Below are 13,059 nucleotides of genomic sequence, written 5' to 3' on the forward strand. Positions count from 1 at the left end.
GGGTTTTGTGAGACCCAGGGATAAACGTCTCTCTGTCAGTTCGATCTCGGTACTGACTATGTCCATTGCCCTTTCCAACATAGTATCTGTAGATGTAGCATTACGATCTGTGGCGGTTGGATTTTTTTGCCCATGGTGTGTTTTACCCCAGACATTCAATAGGTACTTTAAAAAAATACACCCCACTCACTGCTGCAGGGTCCAGCTGTCCTTGGAATGGCAATATCAGGGGGGGTGGCCCTGCCCGGCCTCGAACGATCCCGGACGGGCACAGACAGGCCCGCCCTTGGCCTGGGCGAGCCCACTCACGTCCCGCACCGCGGGGTCTCCCTGGCAGATTTATGTGGTGGTGACGCGGGTCCTCTCGTGCCTCTTCCCGCGAGACCGCACTGCCTTCTGGGGGATGTAGTTCCCTGGCAGTCAGCGGTCCGCGAGGAAAGCGCGTGGATGGCTTGATGTAAGGATTGAGCCCGCAAATCTCAAGAGGCTCTAGGCGGCAGCAATAACGGGCAAAGGAAGTACTTCAGAAGACCAGGTAATCTGCAAACAGCGTCCCGCGCCGCGGGGTCTCCCTGGCAGATTTATGTGGTGGTGACGCGGGTCCTCTCGCGCCTCTTCCCGCGAGACCGCACTGCCTTCTGGGGGATGTAGTTCCCCGGCAGTCCGTGGTACACGAGGAAAGCGCGTGGATGGCTTGATGTAAGGATTGAGCCTGCAAATCTTAAGAGGCTCTAGGCGGCAGCAATAACGGGCAAAGGAAGTACTTCAGAAGACCAGGTAATCGGCAAACAGCGTCCCGCGGGGTCTCCCTGGCAGATTTATGTGGTGGTGACGCGGGTCCTCTCGGGCTCTTCCCGCGAGACCGCACTGCCTTAGGGGGTATGTAGTTCCCCGGCAGTCCGCAGTCTGCGAGGATAGCGCGTGGATGGCTTGATGTAAGGATTGAGCCCGCAAATCTCAGGAGGCTCTAGGCGGCAGCAACAACGGGCAAAGGAAGTACTTGAGAAGACCAGGTAATCGGCAAACAGCGTCCCGCGCCGCGGGGTCTCCCTGGCAGATTTATGTGGTGGTGACACGGGTCCTCTTGCGCCTCTTCCCGCGAGACCGCACTGCCTTCTGGGGGATGTAGTTCCCCGGCAGTCCGCGGTCTGCGAGGAAAGCGCGTGGATGGTTTGATGTAAGGATTGAGCCCGCAAATCTCAGAAGGCTCTAGGCGGCAGCTACAACGGGCAAAGGAAGTACTTCAGAAGACCAGGTAATCGGCAAACAGCGATATCAAACTGGACCAAGGTGGGATGCAGACAAAACATGGGGACTGTATCAACCTAGAAAAACAATTGTATCAGTAATGACGTCCAGTACCAGCTCTTTGATGCAGTCATCTTTAGTAACAAATCTGTAGTGAATAGAAAATATGCGGCCCTGACCATGCATGGGGTCTGGTGGAGGAACTCTTCTCAGTCGTTATTTCGCTTGTCGTTGATGTGTATTTCATGAAGAGTCGAGATTCCTTTCTCTTTCAGGTGCTTTAGATTGTGCTGAAAGGTTTAACCTGCAGACCTTTCTTAAGGGATCTCTCTTGTCACATGCATTTCTTTGCCCCTGAAGCACTGGGCATTGGTAAGACATTATCTGCAGCAGGAGCAATTGCTATTCCCATTGACGTTTTCTGATGTGCTAGAATCTGGTTACTTCCGGGATCATGACGGGAGCAGATGAGCTTGCCTTAGGCTCGCCTTCAGTACACCAGTGGCACATCTGCACTGTGAACATCTTAAGAAGCGTTAGAAGAGAAAAGAGTAAGCTGCCCCGCCCACTGCCAAACACTGGAGTGGGGAAGCGAAGGCTTTGCAGTGGAGTTACACCGCCGCCATTTGAATGCAGGTAAAAGTGATTCAAGCAGATTCAAATTCAAGCAAATCCAAATCGTATTCAAGCAAATTTGAATTGTATACCCCCCAGTAAAGTTAAAAACTAAAAGCTACCCCAAACTTGTATGACAACATCGCCCCGTGACATGTAAGTACAAATAAGCAATGTACAAATGAGTAAGGTATTTTTAAAATGAGAAAGGGAAAATGTAAAGTGTTTTAAAGAGCTTAAAAACGCGGTGCGGAAGGCAAGCGGTGTCTCTTACTTTTGCTCTCTCTTAGGGATTCTTGTTTCAACAATATCTTTTTTAGGTCGAGCCTAGCTCTATGGGAGGCTTCTTGTGAGCACTCTAAACTTCTCTGTATGGGTCTGACTCCTCCCACACATTGGATTGGCCTTTGCATGTGTCTTTCAATAATGGAAGCGCGCAAACGGCCAAAGGCGGGTGCATGCCCCACCTCTTCTCAAAGGTTCACTCCCACCTTGTTTTGATCTCGGGAGCGAGTAGCAGCGTGCAGGGTGGCAGCTGCATTCCTCATTTTGGATTAGGTTACTAATTAAACACAGTGTAGTCACTTTCACGTTAGCGGCGCGCTTGTTAAATTTCCTGTTACTTTGCTCCCACCCCCCACCCTTTGTCCGTGTTCACCAGGCTATCGTCCCCCGCTGTCCGCATACCCTTTGCTCCCGCCCCCCACCTTTGTCCGTGTTGAACATGCTCCCGCCCTCCTCCCGTTGTCTGCATTTCTTTTTTGTTTCCGCCTCTTCACCTGCGGCGGCCCATGAGGTGCTCCCCCGCCCTTGCCCGCCCGCGGCACAACACTGTTTATTAAAAGGTTGAACAGAGTCAGCAAAAACCAATGGCAAAGCCAAAAGGTGTGACCTATTGGCTTTGCCAATGCTTGTCTGCCAAGCCGGTACACGAGGTGCATCAGTGTTGGGGTAACGGATCCGGTGAGGAGAAGGAGGGGGAGGAGAAGGACTGGGAAAAGGGATGTCTGAAATCGCTGCCTCTTCTGCAGGACCCATCTCTCTCTTTCTTCCCTTAAGGGAGATTTGTCACCTTTGCTGTAAAAGACTTCCCATGGTGTGCCTGGCATGGCGACCTCTCCCCGGCATGGGCACTTGCTGCCAGTTTAGCAATGGCGACATTCATTTAAAAAAAAAATAAAAAAGGCGAGCTGCCAATTAACAATTAACAGTGCCTCAGTGCTTGCTGTCTCATTATCCATGATATCGATTTAGTCAATCCGGTTAATAAAAGAGACGTGCCTAAGGCATCTGGCGCAGTGTGCGGGGGGCTCTGCTTGGGCAGCACGAGGAGCTGGGCACAGACTCTGGCTGGCAGATCAGGTGCCCGCATGCTCCCTCTTCATTGCCTGCTTGCACGAGTGTGTATGCTTGTACGTGTGCCTGGATCTGCTTGGTTCTGTTGGTGGTTGATTTGTGTTGCAGCGGCATGACCCCACAAACAGTAGCTTCAAAGATTAGTGCTATTCTAAGCAAACCCACCCCTGCGCCCAAACCCTATTCTCCTGCATGGCTAAACACGTATTAGGTCCCGTCGGCGAGACCTATTGGCTACGCCATTGCTTGATTATTTTTTGTAATTGAATCATACTTGAGAGAGGGAGTTTTTTATTTTGGTCGACTATTATTGGTGTTGATGAGTGTCCAGTGATAGATGGAGTGGTTATGGTGGAAATAGAGGGTTATTGACCATCTGGAGAGAAACACAATAGATTATTCAGTTTACTTATGATGCATTGCCTTTTATGAATTTTTTTAAGTCGATTTGTTTTGGGATAACTAACTGATCTAAAACAAGCTTGGTAGTGTTGTAAGATATTTTTATCCCTATACTGGCGCTATTTCATATTTAATGTTTTTTTAATTAAATTATTGTAAATGTTTTAGACACTTTTATGCAAAATAAAGTATTGAATTGATAGAGAGAGGGAGGTGGTCAACAAAGCAACAAACAAAGAGACAATCCCAAGTATCAATGCCTGACAGAGGCCGCTAACTTAGGGGACGATTAGGATGGCGGACGGATTGCCACCGCCATGCAGGCGGTGGCGATCCGTCCGCCATCCTTGCCCATCTGCCACCTATTTCCCCCCGCCATATTACAATGGCGGGGGGGACTGTGGCAGACGGGAAGACCGTACGCCTCTTTACTGCTGCGGTCACCTTGCGACCGCGGCTGAAAAGGTATAATATGGTGGCGGTGTCTATCAGACACCGCCAGCCATATTAGGATGGGCTGAGGGTAATGCCTTTCCATGGCGGAAATGCCACCACAAAAAGGCATACGGTTCTTGCTTTGGTGGCCCGTTGTGGGCCCCCAGGGTAAAAGGGCGTGGGGGGTTGGGGGTTACAACATGGCAGGCACCGCGCGGTGCCTGTCATGTTTGGGATATCTTGATGACCAACCTAGAGGTGGCACCGCAATTGATGGCCCGTCTGACCTTGCTTCACAAAATGTCAGCATTCCAGGATTTAACCCACCACTGTAAGAGTTAGCTGGCTATGGCCTTCATAGTGGGAGTTGGCTTTTTGTGGGCGACCATGGGGCTTGGCACCCTGACATTTTCTTTTCCTGTTCCCATGTCCCTTCCCCTCGTGTTCTCCCTCATCCTCCTTCCCGGATCATCTGCGGGATTTTCTGGGCCACATCACCTCTATCTAGAGGGGTTATTTCATTTATTGTTTTTCCTGTTTTCAATGTCTTCACACAAGTTCTAGTTTACACAGTATCTTGGACTCTGCTGGATCGATAAACTTCCATCCCTGTAATATGCTCATTGTATATGAAAAATCAATAGAGAATTGAGGTATTTAAAAAAGACACAGGGAGTGGTGTCACTTAACATTTGACTTTGACAATACCAAAGGAAGAGACATTACTGAATTTATAGGTCAGGTTTCTTAATGAAAAAACAAAATCACTCAGAGAGTGATAAATGAAAAAACAAAATCACTCATAGTTATTACTGAATTTATAGACATGATCAGCACACATGTAAAGTGATAAGATTGACAACCAAGTATCACTAAAATAGACATTCAATGTAACATTCGACTGCACTGTGTGCAGTACTCATGGTGAAATATGAGAAAAGTTTTGCACCAAAATGTGGGACAGAGGGTCTGCTCTCTGATGAATAGTCATGTGTGAAGTTCTAGTTAATCCCCATAGTTTTGGAAGAATGGGCCAGGTTTGTGTGAAACCTCAGCACGACCTCCAAATGTGTTAGTGTCACTCGTGATGAGTGAGGTTTGAAGGCTCTGATAAATGCACGTCCAAATTAATGTCGCTGTCGAGGCACTCAAGGTTGCTTGCATGACAATGCTACAAAGAGTTGACGTGCTCACTAATCAGCGGTGTATTGATGACGACGTACTTTTATATAGGAGCCTATGTGAAGGAGTAGAATATTTTAGAGTAAAGAAATGCCCCTCCCCTTTTCTTCAGACCAGTAACACTCACTCATTTTTATGATACAATGTAAACTGTGTAAGAAATTTCTGGTTCATACTTGGTTGCCCTATCATAGGAATTAATTGTTTCAAAGATATATTGCTTTATTTTTGTCAGTGAATCTTGAGAGAGGATGGTGGTTACTGTAAACAAAAAAACAAAGCCTGGAAGAGGGCGCTATCTTAATATTTTAGGAGGCAGTTGTGCTCTTAAATCAGAAACTCAAAACCTAATTAGAACCTACAATTCAGTCTTGTTCGAGGATATAAAACCGAAGTAAATATAAGGAATAAGCCACAGACATAGGAAAATTATAAATACGCTGTTCCTTCAATTGTCGCTTTGACACATGACCTATGCCGCATTGTCACTGATCTGGTGTTTAAAACTCCATGATATTTACCTCTGTTTACTTTGCTATCTAGGACGTTGTGGATTTGAACAACTGCAAATAAATTTTTTTAAAGAATAAATAAGCTGCCCAGTTTAATGGGAAAACTGACTGATATTCTGATATATTCATTGAAATACAGATATATTCTTTGAAATACAGATATATTCTTTGAAATACAGACTGCCACTTCCAGTCAGAGGCGCAACTAGAGCCACATTTCGGGGGGGGGGCTAAGAAAAAATTTCATGGGGGGCTGAAACATTAAGCAGTAGGTAGAGTGGCACTGCAGGGGCTCTTAAAAGGGGTGAAACATCAACAAAGCCTCTTTAACATGCACATGGTCTTTTAAAGACCTGTGAAGTGCTCGGGTGCGTGTGTGCCTGGGAGCTGTCTGAGCCCGGGCTGCCACACACAACGGGGGGTGGGACTGAAGCCCTTTCATTCCAATGGGTGTTGCGCGCCTGCTTCCAGTTGTCGCCTTTCTGTAAATACTCTTAAGTCCTTTACATTAGTGTTTGGAAGATGCTCATCTGAAGTGTAGCTATAAATACTTTTTTACAGCAGCAAAGTGTGAGGCCCTGTACTTGAACTGTCTGACCCTTAAAACATTCACATCTGTGACATCTGGAATCCCAGGTCTTTACAGGCACCAATGCTTGTTTGTGTGAGCCTGGAGGCGGTGGTTCCGTCAGCAGCCATCAGAGGGCGCTCCTCGCCTGCTGATGAAACCCACAGAGCTGCACATTGGATGAAAGAAGAGTTTCCTCTTCCGGGTCAGAGGTGGCAGAGACAGCACTAGCAGCGGTGGTGACATCACTTCCTCCTTCTCCTGGTGTGTCCAGCCTGCTGCAGAGGAGGAAGGAGCCCTGTCCGGTGGGCAGATACCTCCATCTTCAGACCCTCACAGACCCCAGATCTGCTCCCCCCCAGCCCCAGGAGGAGGAGAGAGCCCAGACAGGTTTCTGCTCAGGTAGGAGAGCTGCCAACTCACTTGGCTGCAATCTATTAATCCATGGATCAGATGCCCCCCCCCCCCGCCTGGCATTCATGGTGAGGTCAGGAGCCTGAGTGGGGAGTGGAGGTGATGAGGCATGTCCAGGGGTGCAGAGGAGGTGAGGCCTGTCCAGGGGTGCAGAGGAGGGGAGGCCTGTCCAGGGGGGTGAGGCCTGTCCATGGGAGCGGAGGAGGAGAGGCCTGTCCAGGGGTGCGGAGGAGGAGAGGCCTGTCCAGGGGGACAGAGGAGGTGAGGCCTGTCCAGGGGTGCAGAGTAGGAGAGGCCTGTCCAGAGGTGCAGAGAAGGAGAGGCCTGTCCATGGGGTGCAGAGGCGGTGAGGCCTGTCGAGGGGTGCGGAGGAGGAGAGGTCTGTCCAGGGGTGCGGAGGAGGTGAGGCCTGTCCAGAGGAGGGGCAGAGGAGGAGAGGCCTGTCCAGGGGTGCAGAGGAGGTGAGGCCTGTCCAGGGGTGCAGTAGAGGTGAGGCCTGTCCAGAGGTGTAGAGGAGGAGAGGTCTGTCCAGTGGTGCAGAGGAGGAGAGGCCTGTCCAGGGGTGCAGATGAGGTAAGGCCTGTGCAGGGGTGCAGAGGAGGTGGGGCCTGTCCAGAGGTGCAGAGCAGGAGAGGTCTGTCCAGGGGTGCAGAGAAGGGTAGGCCTGTCCAGGGATGCAGAGGAGGGGAGGCCTGTCCAGGGGTGCAGAGGAGCTGAGGCCTGTCCAGGGGTGCAGAGGAGGAGAGGCCTGTCCAGGGAGGTGAGGCCTGTCCAGGGGGGGCAGAGGAGGAGAGGCCTGTCCAGGGGGGCAGAGGAGGAGACACCTGTCCAGGGACAGAGGAGGAGAGACCTGTCCAGAGGTGCAGAGGAGGAGAGGTCTGTCCAAGGGGTGCAAAGGAGGTGAGGTCTGTCCAGGGGTGCGGAGGAGGTGAGGCCTGTCCAGGGGTGCGGAGGAGGTGAGGCCTGTCCAGAGGAGGGGCAGAGGAGGAGAGGCCTGTCCAGGGGTCCAGAGGAGATGAGGCCTGTCCAGGGGTGCAGTAGAGGTGAGGCCTATCCAGAGGTGCAGAGGAGGAGAGGTCTGTCCAGTGGTGCAGAGGAGGAGAGGCCTGTCCAGGAGTGCAGATGAGGTGAGGCCTGTGCAGAGGTGCAGAGGAGGTGGGGCCTGTCCAGAGGTGCAGAGGAGGAGAGGTCTGTCCAGTGGTGCAGAGGAGGAGAGGCCTGTCCAGGGGAGGGGCAGAGGAGGTGAGGCCTGTCCAGGGGTGCAGAGGAGGAGAGGCCTGTCCAGGGGAGGGGCAGAGGAGATGAGGCCTGTCCAGAGGTGCAGAGGAGGAAAGGGCTGTCCAGGGGTGCAGAGGAGGAGAGGCCTGTCCAGGGATGCAGAGGAGGCGAGGCCTGTCCAGGGGTGCAGAGGAGGAGAGGCCTGTCCAGGGGAGGGGCAGAGGAGGTGAGGCCTGTCCAGGGGTGCAGAGGAGGAGAGGCCTGTCCAGGGGAGGGGCAGAGGAAGAGAGGCCTGTCCAGGGGAGGGGCAGAGGAGGTGAGGCCTGTCCTGGGGTGCAGAGGAGGGGAGGCCTGTCCAGGGGTGCAGAGGAGGTGAAGCCTGTCCAGGGGTGCAGAGGAGGAGAGGCCTGTCCGTGGGTGCAGAGGAGGAGAGGCATGTCCAGGGGTGCAGAGAAGGTGAGGCTTTCCAGGGGTGCAGAGGAGGTGAGGCCTGTCCAGGGGTGCAGAGGAAGAGGGGCCTGTCCAGGAGTGTAGAGGAGGTGAGGCCTGTCCAGAGGTATAGAGGAGGCGAGGCCTGTCCAGTGGGGCAGAGGTGGTGAGGCATGTCCAGTGGACAGAGGAGGAGAGGCCTGTTTAGCGGGAAGAGGAGATGAGGCCTGTCCAGGGGTACAGAGGAGGTGAGGCCTGTCCAGGGGTGCAGAGGTGGTGAGGCCTGTCCAGTGGTGCAGAGGAGGTGAGGCCTGTCTAGGGGTGCAGAGTAAGGGTGGGCGCCCGATTCGGCTACGCCCACGGAGTAGGCGTAGTGTTGCCTTCTACGCATTTTGCGTAGACAGCGTAGCCGGCAACACTACGCCCACTCCGTGGGCGTAGCCGAGTCGGCCGCCACCCGCCTCCCTCCCGCCCTCCCCTAGATACATTATTTAAGCTATTACAGTGATTAAAACAATATTAAAGCACTTACCTTGTCCGGGGCTCGTCCGGGGCTCCCTCTTTGAATAGCGTCCTTTTCCTGGAAACAAATGCGCATGCGCGGCAGCCCGCGCATGCGCATTTCTCGGGAGAAATGCGCATGCGCGGCCGCCCGCGCATGCGCATTGGTATCCAGGAAAGGACGCTATTCAAAGAGGGAGCCCCGGACGAGCCCCGGACAATGTAAGTGCTTTAATATTGTTTTAATCACTGTAATTCCTTAAATAATGTATGTAGGGGAGAGCGGGAGGGAGGTGCGTAGTGGGGCTACGCGGAGTGCGGGAGTGGGCGTAGCTTCTCGCCCTCTCCGCGTAGCTCCGCGGAGCCCCACTACGCCCCACTACGCCCAGGGTTAGTGCAGAGGAGGTGAGCCCTGTCCAGGGATTCAGAGGAGGTGAGGCCTTTCCAGGAGTGCGGAGTAGGTGAGGCCTGTCCTGGGGTGGAGGGGTGCAGACGAGGTGAGGCCTGTCCTTTTCGAGGTCGGGTTGCAAAGGAGCTGAAAATCAACTGTTCTACAAGCTCCCAAATGCTGAAATTCCAGCTTCATCTAGGAAAAACCTGATTCTAGTCCTGATTCTATCAAGAATGAATTTCTGCATCTCTTAATACGAAGGCATATCTAAATATCTCCTTTATAAAAACACAGCAACTCCAGTTGCTTATCGCACACGAGAGAAACGTGAGTGACGCGCCGGATACCAGGAGAGACTGTGTAGAGATACCTGCAACCGATAGACACGAGGGAGATACTTACTTGATATAAGAGTGGGCGCGTCGCAAAAAACTTGAACCCCTATGTGGGTCGGAATTATCACCACATATCAAAGATCGCGGATGAGAAGCATTAGCCTTGAGGAAGTCGCGGGAGAGCCCCCCAATGTGACGAAACACGTGTTGGATGTGGTGAATACATTAAAGATGAGATATGATGGAATAAACAACGAACAACCTTTTGTTTTCATCAAAGTTTAATTTACTTGCTTGAACATTGACATGTGAACTGTCTACAAACCATAATAGGCAAACCTTGATGCGAATTTCACGTGTGCTGGGGAGTGTATTAATTTGTAGCTTTGAGCACAGGCTCAGGTTTATAGAGTTTAGTGTTCTCTATACCTTGCAGCACCGTCCCAAATAGGGATCTTTCTTTACCTAATATCCATGTGTGAACTCCACCAAGAAACGCTAACACCCTAGAAATAATACCACACCTCGAGTTTAAATGTTTGTGTTCTGAGCCCCTCCTTCTCCCCTCGGACCCACCAAGGATGTTGGGTCTGTGTGATAAGGCGCTTTCGTGTACTGGATTTATGTGAGGTGCAGAGCCCATTTCAGGTGTCTCCCTTGTATCTACGTAGCCTCTAAAGTTGTGTGCTGTTCCATAACGTTAGTGACAATTTGCATTCTCTCTTCTCACTGCATGTCCCATCGCTGCTTTTTAGAGTCACTCCTTGTATTGAAATTCTTTGTAAAGCAGATTACCCTTGTAGGGAAGATTATAATCTCCCTGACACCACTTGGTACGTAATATCCCATACCTAAAAAATTGACTCTGCATGATTTACTATATGGTAAATACTTCCTTGAAATATTGCTCATTTTGCCCAGGCTTCAGTCCATATGAAACTAGTCTTTGTCCTCCCACCCTCTTGACCTCAAAGTTCCCTGGATCCCACCAGCTATTACATGCTCACCTGTCAAGAGAACTTGCCAACAGAATAGAAGTTTTCCTGCTGGTGGACACTAAACACTTTCTGTTAGTAACTCCACTGGGTGAAACCCCATTGGTGCCAGTGTTATTGCATTGTTTGCATCAGATTCTCCTCGTGCCTGGCCTGTGTTATTGCATTGTTTGCATCAGATTTTCCTTGTGCCTGGCCTGTGTTATTGCGACACATGCATCAGATTCTCCTAGTGCCTGGCCTTTGTTATTACATTGTTTGCATTAGATTCTCCTAGTGTCTGGCCTGTGTTATTGCATTGTTTGCATCAGATACTTCTAGTGCCTGGCCCGTGTTATTGCATTGTTTACATCAATCCTAGTGCCTGGCCCATGTTATTGCATTTCTTGCATCAACCCTAGTGCCTAACCTGTGTTAGTGCATTGTTTGCATAAGATTCTTCTTGTGCCCGACCTGGGTTACTGCATTGTTTGCATCAGATTCTCGACATTTGCATCAGATTCTCCTAGTGCCTGGCCTTTGTTATTGCATTGTTTCCATCAGATTCTCCTTGTGCATGGCCTGTGTTATTGCAAAGTTTGCATCAGATCCTCCTAGTGCCTGGACTGTGTTATTGCATTGTTTGCAATAGATTCTCCTAGTGCCTCGCACATGGTATCACATTGTTTGTGAAAGATTCTCCTTGTGCCTGGCCTGTGTTGTTGCATTGTTTGCGTCAATCCTAGTGCCTGGCCTGTGTTATTGCTTTGTTTGTGTCACGTTTTCCTAGTGCCTGGCATGTGTTATTGCATTGTTTGCATCAACCCTAGTGCCCGGCTTGTGTTATTACATTGCTTGCGTCACATTTTCCTAGTGCCTGGCCTGTGTAATTACATTGTGTCCATATACTATAGAACCTGGCCTGTGTTATTGCATTATTTGCCTCAGATTCTCCTCGTGTCTGGCCTGTGTTATTGCATTGTTTGCGTCACGTTTTTCTAGTGCCTGGCCTGTGTTATTGCATTGTTTGCATCAGATTCTTCTAGTGCCTGGCCCGTGTTATTGCATTGTTTACATCAATCCTAGTGCCTGGCCCATGTTATTGCATTGTTTGCATCAATCCTAGTGCCTAACCTGTGTTAGTGGATTGTTTGCATACGATTCTCCTTGTGCCCGACCTGTGTTATTGCATTGTCTGTATCAGATTCTCCTCGTGCCTGGCCTTTGTCATTGAATTGTTTGCATCAGATTCCTTAGTGCCTGGCCTGTGTTATTGCATTGTTTGCATCAACCCTAGTGCCTGACCTGTGTTATTGCATTGTTTGCATCAACCCTAGTGCCTGGCTTGTGTTATTGCATTGCTTGCGTCACATTTTTCTAGTGCCTGGCCTGTGTAATTGCATTGTTTGCATAAACCCTCGTACCTGGCCTGTGTTATTTCATTGTTTGCGTCACGTTTTCCTAGTGCCCGGCATGTGTTATTGCATTGTTTGCACCAATCCTAGTGCCTGGCCTGTGATATTGCATTGTTTGCATCAGAATCTCCTAGTGTCTGGCCTGTTTTATTGCATTGTTTGTGTCACGTTTTCCTAGTGCCTGGCCTGTGTTATTGCATTGTTTGTATCAATCCTAGTGCCTGGCCTGTGTTATTGCATTGTATACATCAACCCTAGTGCTGGCCTGTGTTAGTGCATTGTTTGCCTCAATCCTAGTGCCTGGCCTGTGTTATTGCATTGTTTGCATCAGATTCTCCTCGTGCCTGGCCTGTGTTATTGCATTGTTTGCATCAGAATCTTCTCGTGCCTGGCCTGTGTTATTGCATTGTTTGCATCAACCCTAGTGCCTGACCTGTGTTAGTGCATTGTTTGCCTCAATCCTAGTGCCTGGCCTGTGTTATTGCATTGTTTGCATCAGATTCTCCTCGTGCCTGGCCTGTGTTATTGCATTGTTTGCATCAACCCTAGTGCCTGACCTGTGATATTGCATTGTTTGCATCAGAATCTCCTAGTGTCTGGCCTGTGTTATTGCATTATTTCCTTCAATCCAAGGGCCTGGCATGTTTTATTGCATTGTTTGCGTCATGTTTTCCTAGTACCTGACCTGTGTTATTGCATTGTTTGCATCAACCCTAGTGCCTGACCTGTGTTATTGCATTGTTTGCCTCAATCCTAGTGCCTGGCCTGTGTTATTGTATTGTCTGCATCACTCCTAGTGCCTGGCCAGTGTTATTGCATTGTTTGCGTCACGTTTTCCTAGTGCCTGGCCAGTGTTATTGCATTGTTTGCATCAGATTCTCCTAATGCCTGGCCAGTGTTATTGCATTGTTTGCATCAGATTCTCCTCGTGCCTGGCCTGTGTTATTGCATTGTTGCATTGTTTGCATCAACCCTAGTGCCTGGCCTGTGTTATTGCATTGTTTGCATCACATTTTCCTAGTGCTTGGCATGCGTTATTGCATTGTTTATATCAACCCTAGTGC

Source organism: Lissotriton helveticus, chromosome 1_2 (assembly GCF_964261635.1).
Source record: "Lissotriton helveticus chromosome 1_2, aLisHel1.1, whole genome shotgun sequence".
Taxonomy (NCBI): domain Eukaryota; kingdom Metazoa; phylum Chordata; class Amphibia; order Caudata; family Salamandridae; genus Lissotriton; species Lissotriton helveticus.